Source organism: Salvelinus sp. IW2-2015, linkage group LG8 (genome assembly GCF_002910315.2).
Source record: "Salvelinus sp. IW2-2015 linkage group LG8, ASM291031v2, whole genome shotgun sequence".
NCBI classification, from domain to species: Eukaryota; Metazoa; Chordata; class Actinopteri; order Salmoniformes; family Salmonidae; genus Salvelinus; species Salvelinus sp. IW2-2015.
Window position 1 is genome coordinate 10,889,366 of NC_036848.1, and position 8,226 is coordinate 10,897,591.

The window sequence follows — 8,226 nt, forward strand, 5'->3', positions numbered from 1 at the left end:
TCTCTCTGTCTCTCTGTCTCTCTGTCTCTCTATCTCTCTGTCTCTCTGTCTCTCTGTCTCTCTATCTCTCTGTCTCTCTATCTCTCTATCTCTCTATCTCTCTGTCTCTCTGTCTCTCTGTCTCTCTGTCTCTCTGTCTCTCTGTCTCTCTGTCTCTCTAAATTGCTTTATTGGTATGACGTACCTATTACCAAAGCATACTTTAAGTGATTAATTTACAATATTAACGTCATTAAAATAATAATAATCAATATTGTCAACAAGACGACAGTGACAACAACAATCAAGGGTCAAAATAACCATACATTTAACAATGGCATAGAGGACATGTGCAGGTTGGTTGGTCTGTCAGACACTGGCACTCATCTTATGGCAGGCAGCAATGTAGTGCTCTGCCAACCCACAGCTCTCTGCGTCCTCCCCCAACAGGACTGGTCACCTATTCTCATCAGAGAGGTCTTTGAAACCTTGAATAAGGGTTTCAAATTTGGGGAAATGACACTCTCTAATTGTTTTATATTTTTTCAGGAAATGCAATTCTGTCTCGGGTAATTTGGTTTATTCTGATTGATTGGATGTTCTGGTCCTGAGGCTTCAGTGTGTTAGTAGAACAGGTTTGTGAACTCAGCTCCAGGACCAGCTGGATGAGGGGACTCTTTTCTTTGCTCAGCTCTTGGCATTGCAGGTCTTGGTAYTGATATGAGAGGGGGTCACTGTATTTTAGATGTTTCCAAAACTTAATAGCAAGTTTTGGAGCTTTTATTAGTAGTGGATAATGGCCTAAATCTACCCTGCATGCATTGTTTGTAGTTTACCTCTGGACATGTAGGATAATATACAGCCGGTATAATGCATTTTGCATCATATGATGCAAAATGCATCAGGCTGTATTTCTGTATTTTGAAAGTTGTATATCTTGAAAACCTAATTGCTGACATGCAAAACATTTTGGAACCATATCAACAATAAACMAATGAAACAAATACAAAAAGATAGTTTTTGGGTAGAATTTTCTTTTAAGWGTAAGGTAAACAATATAGATAACAGCAAACATTTATTCTCTTTCATTTTCCTTCTTCCTATTCATTGAACAAGTAAACMTTAGTACAGTAGCTGTGTGTGTTTGATTAGTGCTGATGTATTGGATGAGCTGTTTAATCTCACTCAATCCTACAGAGTTCTCCTGTCCGCTGAAGACCTCCGCGTGGCTGCGCTGGTCCTGCTGTTGGGCCCTGTGGAAGTCTGGGCCGGAGGGCTGCCTGTTTGGTCTGTAGAGTTGGTGGTCTGGTGGTGAGTAGGGCCTGTGGGGTGCGTTGGGTCTGGTGTGGCATTGAGGGAGCCTGGGGCTCCTTGGTGGTCTGGTAGAGTTGGTGGTCTGGTAGGGGTATCTGGGTGGTCCTCTGTCCAGTGCGGCATGGGCTGTTTGTCTACCATGTGTCACATCCTTTAGGATCTTGGCAAACATCCCCACTTTCTGCATCCTCTAGTGGGAGTGGTTGTGCAGGTGCTCTGGGTGATTGTTGGGTTGTGAGCAACGTGTACATTCAGGAGCAGGGTAAGCTGTCAACATGATGTCAGTATTGACTTTCTGGATGGTACGGATGAAAGTCTCTGCAGGGCAGCAGAGGGGAGATGGTGATGCGGGAGTTGGGGAAGGACTCAAGCCCACTCTGCTGACCAGGCTGCCTACTCTCTCCTGCTCCTCTCTGTTGACCAGGCTGCCTACTCTCTCCTGCTCCTCTCTACTGACCAGGCTGCCTACTCTCTACTGCTCCTCTCTGCTGACCAGGCTGCCTACTCTCCTTGCTCCTCTCTGCTGACCAGGCCTGCCTACTCTCTCCTCCCCTCCTGCTGACCAGGCTGCCTACTCTCTCCTGCTCCTCTTCTGCCTACTCTCTCCTGCTCCTCTCTGCTGACCAGGCTGCCTACTCTCTCCTGCTCCACTCTGCTGACCAGGCTGCCTACTCTCTCCTGCTCCTCTCTGTTGACCAGGCTGCCTACTCTCTCCTGCTCCTCTCTACTGACCAGGCTACCTACTCTCTTGGGGGGAGGGAGGGCTCTCTAGGAGTCTCTACAGTCTGTTCCCTTCACCTTCTTGTTGACAGACTCCTTTTCCATCTCCTCCTTCACCTGCACTTGCTCTCTCCTCATGGTGMCCTTTACCTCGTCAAGTGCTGTGGTAAGGCTCTCTCTCAGCTCCTGGACAAGTTTTTTAGCTGGGTCCTGCACTGGTAGATCTGGTCCTGTAGAAGCTCTGTGTCTGGGTTGGAGGTGGTGTAGCTGGGGGACTGCTCCTTTAGCTCAGTAACCCATACCTCTAACAGAGCCAGCCTGTCTCTCAGCAGGCTGATGGTCGTGTGGTCTTGGCTCTGGTGATCGTAGACGGAGAGGGGCTAGGATAGACCTGTTGGTGGATCTGTGTTTGGGCTCCTGCTGTTGGAGTGCCTGAGGTGAGGGGAGAGGTAGGGGCACTGTCCTTGTCCTTTTCCCCCGCTATCTTCGTTGGGGTGGGGAAGTCCTGCACAAAAGAGCTGAGTGCAGCCTCACTGCCCTGGACCACGACACTGCCATTCTGATACATGTTTACCGTCTGAAACCTGTTTTCCTGGTCCTTCTCGCTGTCCTAAAAAATGTGTATTGTCCTTCCCTTGTAGATTCCTTTCTTTGTTGTTTTGCTGAAATGCCTGGTTACAGCTGTATGCCAGGCAGTAGTGTGTTCTGTGTAAACTAACAGGTTTGTTTCCCTCCCTCCCTCCCTCCCACAGAACATGTGTAATTTACTCTCTGAGTGGATAAGGGGCAGTGAGCAGAAGAGTCAGGGTGATTGAGTACCTGATCTCTACCTCAGTTAAGTTATAGWTGGTCTGGGTTAAACTGTGTCAGTCAAAGTCATTAAAGGTTTGCTTTGGTCAGTCTGGATTGTTCTGGGTTGGTTAGGATTCGTTAGTCGGGGTGGTCTTAGTCTGGTTTCTTCTGCTTTGGTCTGGGTTGGTCAAGATCAGAGCAGTTCAGTGTGTGGGGTCGGGGCCCGGCTCTTACCTCCGGTGGCGCTAGACACGGTCGGCCAGTTCTGGACCAGAACCCCCTGGGCTCCCTGCATCACCGACGACTCCTCCATGTGCACCGAGCTGGAACAACACACACACTGAGGTTACACACTGAGCTGGAACAACACACACACTGAGGTTACACACTGAGCTGGAACACAACACACACACTGAGGTTACACACTGAGCTGGAAACAACCCCACCCCACCAACACCCACACTTGAAGGTTTCCAAACCCCCACTGAGCTGGAACACAACACACACACTGAGGTTAACACTGAGCTGGAACAAACACACACACACACACTGAGGTTACCAACACTGAGCTTGGAACACACACACACACCACACTGGAGGTTACACACTGAGCTGGAACACACACCACACACACACTGAGGTTACATACTGAGCCGGAACACACAAACACACACACGAGGTTACACACTTGAGAAAAAATAACACACACACTCAGAGGTACACACTGGAGGAAAATATAACAACACACAGTCAGAGGTTACACACTGGAGAGAATATAACACACACACTGAGGTACAGCACTGAGCTGGACAAGACACACACACACACTAGTTAAAGGTTACACACTGGAGAAATACACAACACACACTCGAGGTTACACACCTGGAGAGAAATATAACACACACACTGAGGTTACAGCACTGAGCTGGAACAACACACACACACACACTGAGGTTACACACTGCGAGAGAAATATAACACACCACACTGAGTTACAGCACTGAGCTGGAACAACACACACACACACCTGAGGTTACACACTGGAGAGAAATATACACACACCACTGAGGTTACACACTGGAGAGAAAATATAACACACACACTGAGTACACACTGGAGAGAAATATAACACACACACTGAGGTTACACACTGGAGAGAATATAACACACACACTGAGGTTACAACTGAGAGAAATATAACACACCACACTGAGGTTACAACACTGAGAGAGAAATAATAACACACACACTCAGAGTTACACACTAGATAAATATAACACACACACTGAGGTTACATACTGGAGAGAAATAATAACACACACACTGAGGTTACACACTGGAGAGAAATATAACAACACACACTCAGAGGTTACACACATAAATAAATATAACACACACTCTGGGTTACATACTGGAGAGAAATATAACACACTCACTGAGGTTACATACTGGAGAGAAATATAACACACACACTGAGGTTACATACTGGAGAGAAATATAACACACACACTGAGGTTACATACTGGAGAGAAATATAACAACACACTGAGGTTACATAATGGAGAAAAATATACAACACACTCAGAGGTACTACTGAGAGAATATAACAACACTGAGTTACATACTGGAGAGAAATATAACACACACACTCAGAGGTTACATACTGGAGAGAAATTAACACACACACTGAGTTACTACTGGAGAGAAAAATAACCACACACTCAGAGGTTACACACTGATAAATATAACACACACACTGAGGTTACATACTGGAGAGAAATATAACACACACACTCAGAGGTTACACTACTGGATAAATTAAACACACACCTGAGTTACATACTGAGAGAAATATAAACACACACACTCAGAGTTACATACTGGAGAGAAATATAACACACACACTGAGGTTACTACTGGAGAAAATATAACAACACTCAGAGGTTACATACTGGAGAGAAATATAAACACACCACTGAGGTTACATACTGGAAGAGAATATAACACACACACTCAGAGGTTACACTACTGACGAGAGAAATATAACACACACACTGAGGTTACACACTGAGAAGAATATAACACACCCACTCAGAGGTTACACACTGAAGAGAAATATAACACACACACTGAGGTTACATACTGGAGAGAAATATAACACACACACTCAGAGGTTACACACTGGAGAGAAATATAACACACACTCAGAGGTTACATACTGGAAGAAATATAACACACACACTGAGGTTACACACTGGAGAGAAATATAACACACACTCAGAGGTTACACACTGAGAGAGAAATATAACATCACACACTCAGAGTTACACACTGGAGAGAAATATAACACACACAGTCAGAGGTTACACACTGGATAAATATAACACACACACTCAGAGTTACACACTGGAGAGAATATAACACACACACTCAGAGGTACACACTGGAGAAAATATAAACACACACACACTCGGAGTTACACACTGGAGAGAAATATAACACACAGTCTGAGGTTACACACTGGAGAGAAATAACACACTCAAAGGTTACACACTGGAGAGAAATATAACACACAGTCTGAGGCTTACAACATGGGAGAAATATAACACACTCTGAGGTTACACACTGGAGAAAATACACACACACGTCTGATGGTATACTATGAGAGTGTTTCTCTAGTTCATACACACAAACACACCCACATTTTCTGGTGAGCGTATATATATGTGCAGCAGCTATAAGCTTCTGTGGACCCAATCCTCTCTCACTCTGCATTTTCCCATAATAATATATTTAACCATGGCAGGGAACTACAGGATGTGGTGTGTGTGTGTGTGGTATGTGTGTGTGTGTGGTGTGTGTGGTGTGTGTGTGTGTGTGTGTTGGTGTGTGTGTGTGTTGTGGTGTGTTGTTTGTGTGTGTTGTGTGTGTGTGTGTGTGTGTGTGTGTGTGTGTGTGTGTGTGTGTGTGTGTGTGTGTTGTGTGTGTGTGTGTGTGTGTGTATACAGTCGGTAGTGGGGGTCAGCCAATTCCATCTGAGGAACTCAAGCAGGACCCTGGATTAGGATAAATCACGCCCACCCCAGGGATTTCAGCACACCCTCCCACTAAAATTTACTGAGCTTTGCAGTGTGATAAAAAAAGCGACAGGGTGCCGCCACAACACAGCAAATACAGAACCTTAAACACACAGACTCCCACCATATTAACATGTAACGGATCAAATTTCACTAAATCCATTGTCCTCTATTCAAACTTCAAAACATAATTACGGAGTTTAATTATGCAAAGGTTCAGGAACATTTCATGTCGCTTTTGAAACAATCTGCATATTCCAGTATCATTTATCCAACAGGGGTGGCACCTTCTGGAACAGTGAGCTGCAGAGCAGGGTTTAACCTGAGGATTAAAGACTCTCTCTATCTTTCTCTTTATTGTGTTAGCAGATAGAGGATGGAACCAGGTATCAGAGCATCTCCTGATTAAGATAGAAACCCCTGCATGTGGTTTTAAGGCAGTGCTCTCCCTCTCTCAATCCCCCCTGCGCTTCCATTTTTTCATCCCCCTCTCCTCTCCATTTGTCCCTGCTTGGGGAACTGGGTCTCATTTAGTCTCACTAAGGTCAGGTGAGAAGAAACCATTAGCCACTTCAGCAGGAATCGCTCTGCCTTTCTCTTTCACTGTCTCTGTTGCTGTATTTTTCACTCACACAGACACACACGCCAATATGTTATTGACTACGAAAATTCTCTACGTTTTCCCCCACCTCTATACTGAAAAACGTCAATGTTCAGCTGCAAGGACATGTTCTCCATGAGGTAAATTAAAGTATTGTATGATATAATAGTTGAACATGTACAGTAAGAGAGACAAGAGGAAGGGGAACATTGTGGGAGGAGGTAGCAGGACAGCCACCATTTTAGTTGCACTTCTTCTCAATGCTCTACACACGTCTGGTTGTCTGCGCGTACACGTGTGCGCGTGTGTCCGTGCGCGCATTTACACGTCCAAGGTCAGGCAGTCACAGCTCGGTTCCCATCCTCTCCTCGCTCTCTTCCTGTCTGATTCCCTCTCTCTCCCTCCCCCCTTTCTCTCTTTATTCATTTGTCCCTTCCCCCTCTCCCTCTCTTTCTTGCTATGCAATTTTTCACTCTAGCTATATTGAAAAGTGTGTGTGGTGTGTGTATGTGTGTGTGTAAATGTCCTCCTGTCTTTGTGTAGTGGTGTAAGGAGATGAATAGAGATTTGGTAGGGGAGCCATTTTGTGTAGACTGCTGTGTAGAGCTGGAGTCAATTATTAATGGGGAACACGGGACCGAAAAACATGTTCCCTCAGCTAATGGCTGTATCTGTTTCTCCCTCTCATTGTTTCACTTTCTCCTTGTGTCCCTCTAAATGTCTTTTGTCTTTCTYAAAGGCAGTCTMTCTGTCTCTGTCTGTCTCTTTGCCTGTCGTACTTACAGCCATGAACCCATACAGACACACTGCCCTCTAGGTAAGCATGGTTCATAATTACAGCAGGTCAAAATCATTACAGAAGTTGATATTGTGTTTGGGGTATACATTCAAAATCTCTCAAAATGTTTCAAGCAAACTGTAATCTCATTAGATTAGAGTATAAAGAGATAAACCAAACCAACATTCAGATTGGGGAGGGAGGGAGGGAGGGAGGGAGGGAGGGAGGGAGGGAGGGGGGAGGGAGGGAGGGAGGGGGGAGAGGGAGGGAGGGAGGGAGGGAAATAGAGAGGAGGGATGAATGGATTAGAAGGATTTGCTCTAGCCAATTAACTCACAGTAACCCTGCTGTAATTATGAGGGAATCGGTGTAACACTAATGACACGAGGATGTTACACTCGTATTAATCTGACACACAAACACATTAATGTACTCGTAGAATGAGACTTATACTGTAGACAGACACATAAAACATTAAAACATTAAAGACACATTAATGTACTTGTAGAATGAGACTTATACTGTAGACAGACACATAAAACATTAAAACATTAAAGAGCCTAGTGCTGAGCCTAGTGCTGAGCCTAGTGCTGACCCTAGTGCTGACCCTAGTGCTGAGCCTAGTGCTGAGCATAGTGCTGACCATAGTGCTGAGCCTAGTGCTGACCCTAGTGCTGACCATAGTGCTGAGCCTATGTGCTGAGCATAGTGCTGAGCATAGTGCTGAGCTTAGTGCTGAGCCTAGTGCTGAGCATAGTGCTGACCATAGTGCTGACCCTAGTGCTGACCCTAGTGCTGAGCATATGCTGACCCTAGTGCTGACCCTAGTGCTGAGCATAGTGCTGACCCTAGTGCTGGACCATAGTGCTGAGCATAGTGCTGAGCTTAGTGCTGACGCCTAGTGCTGAGCCTACTGCTGACCCTAGTGCTGAGCATTAGTGCTGACCTAGTGCTGAGCAGCAAGT

The 8,226-nt window shown here is 45.5% G+C and overlaps 1 pseudogene; it reads right to left on the reverse strand.

Moving 5' to 3' along the window:
* The window catches only part of LOC111967390 (protocadherin alpha-C2-like), a 53,863-nt pseudogene that overhangs the window by 21,898 nt on the left and 23,739 nt on the right, over nt 1–8,226 (reverse strand).